Here is a 13,082-nt window from a genome sequence, read left to right on the forward strand (position 1 = left end):
GACGATCGGGGGTAGCTCCTCCAAAGAGAGATGACACCTATTCACGTGATTTTGGCTGCAGCTGCCACACTGCTGATGTAAATAGGCAGTGCAGCAAAGGCAAGTGGTTAAATCATGAATGCTGCTGCCAGGCTCATCCACTTTACCAACTATTCAGTGTCTGCTACTCCTGTCTGTCAATCCCTCCACTGGCTTCTGCTCACCCAACAAAATAAATTCAAAATGCTAACAACTACTTACAAAGCAATCCACAACTGGGCCCTCAGCTACATCACTGACCTAGTCTCAAAATACAAACCTAATTGTTCTCTTCATTCCTCCCAATACCTACTAGCTCCCTCGTCACTTCCCATGTTTGCCTCCAGGACCTTTCCCTGAGCCTCTCCCATCCTATGGAACTCCCTACCCCAATCTGTCCGACTATCTCCTACTATTAACACACAAAGGTAGTGTTTAAGAGTCAGGCCTCTTAAAAAGTCCAATATGCAAATGAAAAACAATATTAAAAAAAAGTGTCCATAAATGTGCAAAAATGCATGCAGGAGAAGTGTTGAGAAGAATCCGCCTCTGGAGGAAAGAGTTCACACTGACCCTTACCCCAAAAGATGCACTACTTGTGCAAGAGTAGTCAACAAAGCTTAGGCATAGCTCACTCCAACTTTCCACTGCTATGGCATCAAGGATCTTCAATGAAAAGGCATATACCACCATATATTGACTCTCATGATACATATCTGTCCTCCTCAGCTCCCTACTCTCCAACTATGTTTTTTTAGATGATTCCCGAAAACCCTTCTCTTCAGAGAAGCTTATTCTGCCCCCAGCTAACAACTGTACTATTATTTTCTCCATCTTCTCATCCCTCACAGCTATTCCCTTTTGTAACACCTGACCGTCCCTCCTAGATTGTAAGCTCCAACGAGCAGGGCCCTCTGGTTCCTCCTGTATTAATTGTATTGTAACTGTTCTGTCTGCCCTCATGTTGGAAAAAGCCACACAAACTGTTGGTGCTATATAAATCCTGTATAATAATAATAATGTCTCAACCAACAGGTCATCTTAAATATGGTAATATCATTGTCGGTGTACTGAGAATCAAAAGTAATGCACATTATGCTGTTTGATTACTTTATCAAACATCAAAGCTGATTATATGCAGGAGATATCTACCCTTTGAGCAATGAATGGGTACATATCTTTCCATCCTCGTATGACTCCAACAAATTCCAGGACCCGCTGCTATACCTACCTGATTCTGAGAGTGGTACAAGCACTCTTTTTTTGGCATTCCTTTTTATGCAAAGCATAGATGTGAGCAAGCCATACAGTTAGTAATTTAGAGGATTTCTACCTAAATATATTTTCATGTTCTTATATGAACTAATATTTCATCTTTACAGGAACTTCACACCCTTTTTAGGGCATATCAAAGCTATGACAAAAAAATAGTGAACTGGAACTGGGTAGGTGTGAAATTAAAATTTGCAAAATCACAGGCTTTCTAAAAAAGGTCTGCCTATAGTTAATTTTTACTGGTAACTTTACTTTGGTTGTCCTTCCAAAAATTGCAACCGAACGTTATTACCTTATGATTATCCAATACAGGTCTATTAATAAAGGCAAAAATAACAAACAGCTGCTGAATATCAGAGAAGTTAGTAAAGATGTTAAAATGAATCTCATATCAGTTTATAAAATTTAGCAAAACTAAGCACATGCACCCTGACAGATGGGTTTGTATCATGTGAACAAATAACAAAATTGCTCATGAAGGCTTCAAAATCTGAGCTAAAGTGGAGCTGCTGCCTGTAGTAATCAGATTTTGGCTGACATTTTAAGTAAGTTGACTTTTGTAATTAAACAAATAATGATAAGGGTATTGCTGGATTAACATCAAGGACCTAATGTAAATTAAATAAAAGATGACAAATGTGTCAAATAAAGTCTGTTGCACATTTCATCATATTCCTGTATATGGAGCTTCTGTTTTATTGCCCAGTTTCATAGGATGCAACAAATTTCTAAAATTTTTCTGCCCCTGTATACCTATAGATCCTATATCTTTAGACCAATTTTGACCCCTTATATCTATATTCATTTCACCAATTTAATTCTTCAGAAACATGTTGCCAAACAATGCTCCTTTATTGACAAGAGTGTACTGAAAAACTAAGCTAAGAAAACTTTTGGGTTATATGAAAGTTATAGTAGATTAATTTACAGTAATTTCAATTGGAAACCTTTGTGGACCCTTTTTCAGTGCCAAACTCAACTTTTAACTTTTTTTGTAATGCATAGTTTGCTTATTTTTTAAGTTCAACATTTAATGCTTGAAACAGAACTTTTTAAAAGTGTAATGATTCGTGGGAAAAGCAAAGGTTAAATTTAAGACCATTTATTATGTTTGTGATTTTGTTACAAATGTTTGTTTCTACAATAATCTTTCTTTATAGAAATATAATAATAATTGAAAGATATAGATTAGATTGTAAGCTCTTCTGAGCAGGGCCCTCTTAATCCTCTTGTATTTTATTGTATATGTACTGTCTCCCTCTAATATTGCAAAGCGCTGCATAAACTGCTGGCGCTATAGAAATCCTTGTTAATTATAATAATAATAATAATAATATAGAAAATCGAAAATGAATGTTGACAAACAGTTTTTATACTGTATAATGTAGATATATGTACAAAGCAAAATAAGTCACCCTAAAACTTTATAGGTACTGTAAAAAAAATTGTGTAGAAAAGAAATCAGGTGCGCTAAAATTCACTAGTGTCACAAATCAGGAAAAGGTGTGACACTATAATGAGTGTCCCCCATATACCTGTGATGTGTTTCCAAAATTGATGTGCACTTGAACGGGTGTACAGTAAATACTATGCACCCTGGTGCATATACTTGGGTGTGTTATGGTGAATAGGTGATGATAAATGGATAATGTGACACCAACATAAACCAACAAAGTGCACAAGTAATTCAAAGAAAAAGTGTCCAATATTTCAATGGTTGCCACCTCAGTGTATAGTCCATATACATATAAAAGTGCATAAAGTCCCAATCGTCCCCTCACAGGCTAAAGTAAAATCCACTCTGTGGGTTCCTCTAGATCCGTGGGGTGCAGATGGGTTCCACCACCTTTGTGGGGATTAGCCCCTTACCATAGAGAAAAGAGGTTAAGGACGGATAATCAGCCCAGTAGTGTCTTGGGAATTCAGGGAGGTCACCGTGAAATAATCAGATAGTAAGTGTGGCCTCTTACCGGATCGCTCAAACCAAAAGGCGACTGTCTCACTGATCTTTCGGTGTCTCAACCCAATCCCGGTCCACTCTTGTTCTGGGTGTTACTCTCCGCACAGGTGAGGGCTTCCACGTGTATCTCACAGAAACAGAATCAGACCATAGCGCAGTACCTTTGACAATTTATTAAAACAAAAGTATCCAGTGCACTTACAGTTAGATGTTAACTAATGGACAACTAACAATATTGTTAACTAACAATATTGGAGAGGCCGTGGCCGCCTGCAGTGCGGTCCTCGGCAACTTGCAATGACGATGCGGCGCTCCTCTGTGACGCGTTTCCACTAAACGGTCGTCTACGGAAATAGGAGTTTTGGTATCGGTTTCCTGTGTCCATTAGTTAACATCTAACTGTAAGTGCACTGGATACTTTTGTTTTAATAAATTGTCAAAGGTACTGCTGATTTCCTTCATCCAATCATGTGAAAGCAAAAATGCTGTTTTTTTCCTTGTATATGATTGGGTATTCTTTGCAAAGTGAAGATTCACCTCATTTTCTAATCTCTGGAGCAACTGCACCTGCAAAGTGAACGTTTAATTTGCCTTTAGTAAATCAACCCCCTATTGTCCTCCATACTTCCTTCACCATACTCTTGGAGTTGCCCTCATCGAATGTGTTTGCCCTTCTTATTACATACGGTAATAGGGAGACACAGCTTGCGTAAACATAGACCAAAAAAGGGATCCACTTGTGAAGTGCCTGGAATGAATGTCCTCCAGTTGTTTAAGAATATAGGAAACATACTCACATAATGATAAAAGACCCTAAGCTAAACACAAGATATGCAAACACTACACGTGTGCAGCAAAAACAGCTCTCTGGATGAGCTGCAGACACCTGCTAGCTGCCCAGCTCCTAATAGTTCACAGAGATGCTCACAGAGGGGATCCCCTTGACAAAGTCTCAGATAATGAAATGTGGGTAGGGGTGGAACCTAACACTGTCAGCTGAGTAGGATTGTGAATGCACTGCATCTCTGGGAGTGGGGCAGCCAATGGTAGGCGGGTGTCTGCGACTTATCCAGATTGTGTTTTTGCTGCACAAACTTTTGTAATTAAATTTTTTATTTATTTTTATATGCATTTATGTATATATATAATTGATGGAATATTGGTTTGATAGTATGAGAAGTATTTTACATTAGAGGATAAATAGCGCCACACCTCTCGGCGTCGAGGGGCTGCATATTTGCGTGTGGTCAGCGCCAAGGGGTTAAAGCTTCATGGAATTTGTGGGCATCAAAGTCACCTTCTTAAGGTATATTAGAGGAAAACAATATGAAAGCAAACCAACTATATTAAAATCATTGACTGTGCTTTCCAGGTATGTGTGGACCCAACCATTCACGGCTGAGCACTAGAGCCACAAGAAACCATAGACAATCCACCACACCCCTAGTAACTTGCCAGATTGATCCCAATTTAAATGTATAAATACTCTCTCTGCTATTTATTTATTTATTTACTTTAATATCATTTGATGTCCCTGTGCTGATCACATTTATATATATATTTGAATTTTATATATTATTAATTCATATTTGCATATTGATTTTATTTTGTTTTATTTCTATATTAAATTTAGGTTAATACAATGTATTTGGGTGTATGATGATTTTATATTAGATATTTATTTATATATTCTTTGTTTAAAAATGATTAAAGATAATGATGGAGATATTTTCATTATGCACTGCTAGAATGTCGCCTTGACCTCACTCTCGATTAAAACACGGAGCTATTAGTCACCACACCCCTAGTAACTTGCCAGATTGATCCCATCAGGATGGAGCACGATTGCAATCCACAGATTACAGTCTTTACCATTCTCTTTCTTCGCATTTTATTCCAGTTATTTAATTATTTTGACATTTTTACACTCGTGAAGACATTCCTGTGCCTTTTTCCTGTTCTCCCTTTTGGGAAATCCTTCACCATAGATACAAATTTGTGGACCAGTCAGTACTGTTTAATCTCTCCACCCTTTTATTGGCTAAACAAAAATTATTGCTCCATAATTAAACAAAAAGGCAAACTGAATACTATTGGACAGTCTTGAAATAATACAGAGCATTAAGTATATAACAACCAGCATAAAAAACAAACTACAACTTTGTGGCAGAGCCTGGATCAGTAACCTTTATAACATTCTGATTGTTATTTTGTCACAGATGATATGTAGTTTGCTAATATTTACCCACTTTCCCTTTTATTTACTATTTTTTATATGGCTGTATTTTTCTTGAGTAAATTATGTTCTATATAACTACATGATCTTTTCTACATTGAGCCTGGGTTCACACTATTGTGAACACAGATATCGCATGTGATTCTCACCTCATTGCTGCGCAGATCACACGCGATGTCTGTGCGATGCAAATTCAGCCATACAGTTTGTATGGCTGAACTTGCATTGCATTCGCATAAAAATGCTGCAGAAACCTTTTTCACACCCATGCAATCCGATAACTGTCCGAATTCACAGTTTGCACTGCGATCTGCGAACTGATCTGGGGTGTCATTAAGTTTGTATTGACACCCGCAGCAGTTCGCAGAGGGCAGTGTGAACTGCCTGCAAGGGGATTGTGATACAGGAACTCACACTAGAATCACACTGATTCTCACATCGCAATAGTGTGAACCCAGGCTGAAAGCTGAGAATGAGGAAAAAGATGAAAGAGCAAATGAATGAAAAGGATTCAGGTATGGAAAATGTGTCTTTTGAATTTAGCATTGGTTCTTTGGTTGAAGTACTAGTGATTAATCTTGTTTGAATACTTTTTATTCCATTGCTTGTTTTATCTGTTTGCTTGTTCTAGCTAGGCTACTGTTGAATGAAAAAGATTTAAAAAAAAAAAAGTGGAAAAAAGAAAAGGGACCTTTACCTGTGCGGCATCCTAATATATCGATATATGCGATATATGTGCGAAAAGTTTACAAGACACAGTCCTGCTTGTGGTGGATTTTATTGGCACTAACATAAGACAGATTTTTTGTAATATTTAAAAAATCATCTTTTATTGTACATCGTTAAAACATAGTAGGTGCCCAAGACGACTACATTTAAAAGAAACACAAATTAATGTGATAATAGATTTGGAACAGTAAAAATATTGCAGCAGTACAGTGATGTGCCCCTATTGCCCCCTAAATAAAGAGGACCTGCCACCAGCCCATCAAAAGGCATGTCACCAGCCCATCAGAGTACCTGTCACCAGCCCATCAGAGTACCTGAGTACCTTACATAGTTGGTGAGGTTGAAAAAAGACATCAGTCCATCCAGTTCAACCTATGATGTGTGTGTGTTTGCTTTTAACCATACATTGTATAACCCTGTATGTTGTGGTCTCTAAGGTGCCCATCTAACAGTTTTTTGAAACTATCAATGCTCGCTGCTGATACGACTGCTTGCGGAAGAGAATTACACATCCTTACCGCTCTTACAGTGAAGAACCCCTTACGCATTTTAAGGTTAAACCGCCTTTCCTCTAGTTTTAGTGAGTGGCCACGTGTCTTATTGTATCTCCTTTCTCTGAATAGTTTGTTCCTTATGCTAGGGTCGCCAGTACAGTATTTGTACATTGATATAATATCCCCCCTCAGTCGTCTCTTCTCCAGAGAGAATAGGTTCAGTGCTTGCAGTCTTACCTCATAGCTGATGTCCTCCATTCCCCTAATTATTTTTGTTGCCCTTCTCTGGACTCTCTCCAGTTCCAGCACATCCTTCCTGAAGACCGGTGCCCAGAACTGGACAGCATACTCCAGATGTGGCCGGACCAGAGTCTTGTAGAGTGGGAGAATAATCTCTTTATTTCTGGAGTGAATCCCCTTTTTTATACATCCCAGTATTCTGTTGGCTTTACTTGCAGCGGCTTGGCATTGCATGCCACTGCCAAGCCTGTTGTCTACCAGTACCCCCAAGTCTTTTTCCATCCTAGACTCACCCAGAGGCTTCCCCCTAGTGAGTAGCTTGCTTTCTGGTTTTTGGCCCCAAAGTGCATTACTTTACATTTTTCAACATTAAACCTCATCTGCCATGTAGTTGCCCACCCCGTTATTTTGTTCAGGTCCGCTTGCAAGGTTTCCACATCCTGCATAGAAGATATTGGCATGCTTAGTTTAGTATCATCTGCAAATACTGAGATTGTATTAGATATCCCCTCCTCTAAATCATTTATGAATAAATTAAACAGGATTGGTCCCAGGACAGAACCCTGGGGGACCCCACTTTCCACACCCGCCCAATCCGAGTACTCCCCATTAATCACCACCCTCTGAACTCTCCCCTCCAGGTACTCACCTTATGGTCCATACCTACCTTCCTTAGTTTGTACAGTAAGTGTTTGTGGGGAACGGTGTCAAAGGCCTTTGCAAAGTCCAGATACACCACATCCACAGGCTTACCTTTATCTAGGTGGCAGCTCACTTCATCGTAGAAGGTTAATAGATTGGTTTGGCAAGAACGATTTTTCATAAATCCATGCTGATTGCGACTAATAATACAGTTTTCATTACTAAAGTCTTGTATGTGGTCCCTTAACATCCCCTCCAAAATCTTGCAGACTACCGATGTTAGGCTGACCGGCCTATAGTTCCCCGGGATACATCTCGGCCCCTTTTTAAATATTGGTACCACGTTGGCTTTTTTCCAATCAGCTGGCACCATAACCGTCTGCAAACTATCCTTAAAGATCAAGAATAATGGTCTGGCAATCACCTGGCTGAGCTCTTTAAGAACCCTCGGGTGCAAGCCATCCGGTCCCGGGGATTTATTTATGTTAAGTTTCTCTAGTTTAGTTCTAAGTCTATCTTCTGTTAGCCATGGCGGCATTTCCTGAGGTGTGTTGTTTAGTTCGGCCTTACAAGCTAGGTTCGTGTAGCCCCCCGATTCTTTTGTGAAGACTGAACAGAAGAAATGATTTAACACTTCCGCCTTTTCTCTGTCCTCAGTGGCCATATTTCCTTTGTCATCTTTTATGGGGCCAATGTGTTCTGGCCTCGCTTTCTTACTGTTTATATACTTAAAGAACTTCTTGGGGTTCTTTTTACTCTCCTCCGCTATATGTCTCTCGTGTTCTATTTTAGCCCCCCCGATTTCACCTTTACATTTCTTATTACACTCTTTGTAATGCTTAAATGCTGCCAATGACCCCTCAGTCTTGTATTTTTTGAAGGCCTTATCTTTAGCACTAATATACATTTTTATGTTGGAGTTTAGCCACCCAGGGTTTAATTTTGCTCTTTTAAATTTATTTCCCTGTGGAATGCACTGGTCAATCCCCTTGTTAAGTATGCTCTTGAAGCACTCCCATTTTTCCTCCGTGTTCTTTGTTCCCAGGGTTCTATCCCAATTGATATTTTCTAGCAGCGAGCGCAGTTTAGGGAAATTGGCTCTTTTGAATTTCAGTGTCCTTATATTGCCCCATCTGCTTCCTATAACTGTAATTAATACTGAAACTTATTGACCTATGGTCACTGTTTCCTAAGTTGTCCCGTATTTCTATATCCGTGAGCAGGTCTGTATTGTTGGTAATCAGTAGGTCAAGTACTGCATTTTTTCTCGTCAGTGCATTCACCATCTGACCCATGAAATTGTCCTGCAAAACATTTAGGAACTGCCTAGCCTTGGCTGAGTGAGCGGTTCCTTCTGCCCAGTCTATATCTGGATAATTAAAGTCCCCCATTATAATGACATTTCCCATCCTTGCTGCCAATCCTATCTGTAAAATGAGGTCCGCCTCCCCCTCCTCCCTCAGGTTGGGGGGCCTATAGCATACGCCCAATATTACCTTCCCCACCGTGCCTTCCCTTTGAAGCTCTACCCATAGGGATTCTGCTTCGTCCATAGCTCCATTATTAATACCATCCCTCATATTTACCTGTACACTGTTCTTAATATACAGACATACCCCTCCTCCTTTTTTACCCTCTCTATCTCTGCGATAAAGGGAATACCCCTGAATGGTTGCCATCCAGTCATGAGAGCTGTCAAACCAAGTCTCAGTTATCCCCACAAAATCTAAGTCCTCCTCAAACATCAGCAGCTCCAGCTCTCCCATCTTGTTGGCCAGGCTTCTGGCATTGGTATACAAACCTCTTAATAATGTCCGGTTACCTATATCCTCGTTTGATGTTTTTAGGCTGCTCTCCTGATTTTTCCCCATACCCACCCTGGGTATAGGAGCTCCGAACACCCTACCGCTAATGCCCCCATTTCTGCCCTCTGAAACTTGCTTTCCACTGGCTAATTCTACATCTGTACCCTCCCCCCCATTCCCTAGTTTAAAAGCCCCTCTAACTTTTTGGCCACCCTCGCACCCAGTACGGCTGCACCCTCCCCATATAGGTGCAATCCGTCCCTACAAAAGAGCCGGTGGCCGACTGAGAAGTCAGCCCAGCTCTCCAGGTGATTACCTGTCACCAACTAATCAGAGTACCCGAATACCTGTCACCAACCCATCAAAGTACCCGAGTACCTGTCACCACCTGATAAGAGTACCGAGTACCTGTCACCAACCAATCAGAGTACCCGAGTACCAGTCACTAGCCCATCTGCGTAACCGAGTACCTGTCACCAGCTCATCAGAGTAGCCAAGTACCTGTCACCAACCCATTGTAGTACCCGGGTACCTGTCACCAGCCAATCAGAGTATCCGAGTACCTGTCACTAGCCAATCTGAGTACCCAAGTACCTGTCACTAGCCCATCTGAGTACCCGGGTACCTGTCACCAGCCCATCAGAGTACCCGAGTACACGTCACCAACCCATCTGAGTCCCCGAGTACCTGTCACTAGCCCATCTGAGCACCCGAGTACCTGTCACTAGTCCATCAGAGTACCCAAGTAATTGTCACCAGCCCATCAGAGTACCTGAGTATGCTGTCACCAGCCCATCTAAGTACCCTGAGTACCTGTCACCAGCCCATCTGAGTACCCGAGTACGCTGTCACCAGCCCATCTGAGTACCCGGGTACCTGTCACCAGTCCATCAGAGTACTTATCTGCAGCCCATCAGAGTACCTGAGTATCTGTTTCTAGCCCAGATTACCGGAGTACCTATCTGCAGCCCATCAGAGTACCCAAGTACCTGTCTCCAGCTTATCAGAGTACCCAAGTACCTGTCTCTAGCCCATCAGAATACTTGAGTATCTATCGGCGGCCCATGCCTCATAGATTATACATTATGGTGTTTGCTTTCCAAAACTGGGTCATTTTGTGGGTAATTCCATTGTCCTGGTGCTCCAGGGCCTTCAATTGTGATAGGTAGTCAGAAAATTATGTGTGTAATTTATGCTCCTAGAATGCCTGGAGGTGCTCCCTGAATGTTGGGCCTCTGTATGTGGCCAGGCTGTGTAAAAGTCTCACACATGTGGTATTGCTATACTCAGGAGGAGTAGCAGAATGTATTTTGGGTGTTATTTTTGCTATGTACATGCTATGTGTTACAAATATCTTAAAAATTTACAACTTTGTGTAAAAAGAAAATAGGTTTTAATTTTCCTTCCACATTTTCCAAAAACTTGTGGAAAAAAATAACATGCTCAAAAGACTTATTTTGCCTCCTAGAATATATGCTTGGGTGTTTGCTTTCCAAAATGGGGTCATTTTGTGGGTAATTCCATTGTCCTGGTGCTCCAGGGCATTCAAAAATGTGATAGGTCATAAGGAAATTAGATATGTAATTTATCCTCCTAGAATGCCTGACGGTGCTCTCTGCATGTTGGGCTTCTGTATGTGGCCAGGCTGTGAAATAGTCTTACACATGTGGTATCACCATACTCAAGAGAAGCAGCAGAGTGTGTTTTGAGGAGTAATTGCAAGTATGCATATGCTGTGTGTGAGAAATAACTTTTTATTATGACAATTTTGTGTAAAAAAAAAATGAATTACCTAATTTTCCCAAGAATTATGGGAAAAAATAACACCAAAAAACTTCCCATGCCTCTTACTAAATATCTTGGACGGTCTACTTTCCAAAAAGGGGTTATTTGGGGGGTATTTGTACTGTCCTGACATTTCAGGGCATCAAGAAATAAAATAGGCTGTCAGTAAATCAGGTTTTATCAATTTTTAATGATTTACACCTTAGATTGTAGACTCTATAACTTTCACACAGACTAAGTAATGTCCACTAATTTAGGTTATTTTTACCAAAGATATGTAGCAATATAAATTTTAGCCCAAATTTATGAACAAAAATTACTTATTTGCATAATTTTATAATAGAACATTTTTTTTTTCAATCGTTTGCTCTTTTTTCACTTATATCGCAAAAAAAAAAAAAAAAATCCAGTGGTGTATAAATACCACCAAAAGAAAGCTCTATTGTATGAAAAAAAACGATGAAAATTTTGTTTGGGTACAGTGTTGCATGACTGAGTAACTGTCATTCAAAGTGTTGGAGCCCTGAAAGCTAAAAATTGTTCTGGGCCTGAAGGGAATGAAAGTACCCTGTATTGAAGTGGTTAAAAGTATGTTTTTAAAAGGATACATTATCTGATGGCATATGTATAAGGTGCTCTAAAAGTCCCATTTAGATTCATTATTTTCTTAATATTGCAACTTACAAGGGATGTTGATCCCCCCCCCCCCCCCCCCAATGGCGCAAATAACATTCTTGGTTACTAAACTTTGTGTATAATAATTAGCTCTTCAATCCTTTGTCACATGTTGCTTGTAGGATCTTTATACTGCCTCCCTATATGAAGATTTCAGGCCATGCCCCATTTTTGTTGTCCCTATTGTTACCATGGCTAATTTCTTACATCTAAAATTAATAATTGAAAAACAACTTGACTGACTTGCCATGTGTTCTGGAAACTCCCACCTTCCTGGTTTCATTTCATACCTTATTGTAGACACAGTGATGTCATCTATGCAAGAGTTTTCTATGCAATGCAGGCAGATCATGGCGGTCGGGAGGGGTCACCAGGGTGCTGTGCATTCTAAAAACATCCCAGAACTCTGCTTAAATACTATTTACAAAAGCCCTCAACCCTGATACAAGCAGTGGATATGCACATATCAAAATGCCTTAATAGGTGGATGTCAGTTCCTAGACAGGCTGCATTTGCTTGCAGAACATCGCAGAATTAAGTCCACATGTGATGCTTCGCCTCCGTGATTGCCAAAACTGTAATCCAATGAATGAAAGTGAAAAGACAGAGACAGTATGGCTGGGGAGGAAAGGGCTAGATAATGTTTGATATCCTGAAGCCAGAAAATGAGGAGAGCTCCATCTGACTTGCTGCAGTGTGAAAAAAGGTGAGAGCTGGGGGGAGGGGGGGATCTGAGAAAAGATGAGAGCTGGGGAGAGGGGGATCTGTGAAAAGGTGAGGGCTGGGGGGAGGGGAGGATCTGTGAAAAGGTGAGAGGTGGGGGGGGATCTGTGAAAAGATGAGAGCTGGGGAGAGGGGGATCTGTGAAAAGGTGAGAGCTGGGGAGAGGGGGATCTGTGAAAAGATGAGAGCTGTGGAGAGGGGGATCTGTGAAAAGGTGAGAGCTGGGGAAAGGGGAGGATCTGTGAAAAGGTGAGAGCTGGGGGGGGATCTGTGAAAAGGTGAGGGCTGGGGGGAGGGGAGGATCTGTGAAAAGGTGAGAGCTGGGGGGGGGGGGATCTGTGAAAAGATGAGAGCTGGGGAGAGGGGGATCTGTGAAAAGGTGAGAGCTAGGGAAAGGGGAGGATCTGTGAAAAGGTGAGAGCTGGGGGGGATCTGTGAAAAGGTGAGAGCTGGGGAGGGGGAATCTGTGAAGAGGTGAAAGCTGGGGGAAAGGGAGTATC

The sequence above is a fragment of the Pelophylax lessonae genome, assembly GCF_965119305.1.
Source record: "Pelophylax lessonae genome assembly, chromosome: 2".
NCBI lineage: Eukaryota > Metazoa > Chordata > Amphibia > Anura > Ranidae > Pelophylax > Pelophylax lessonae.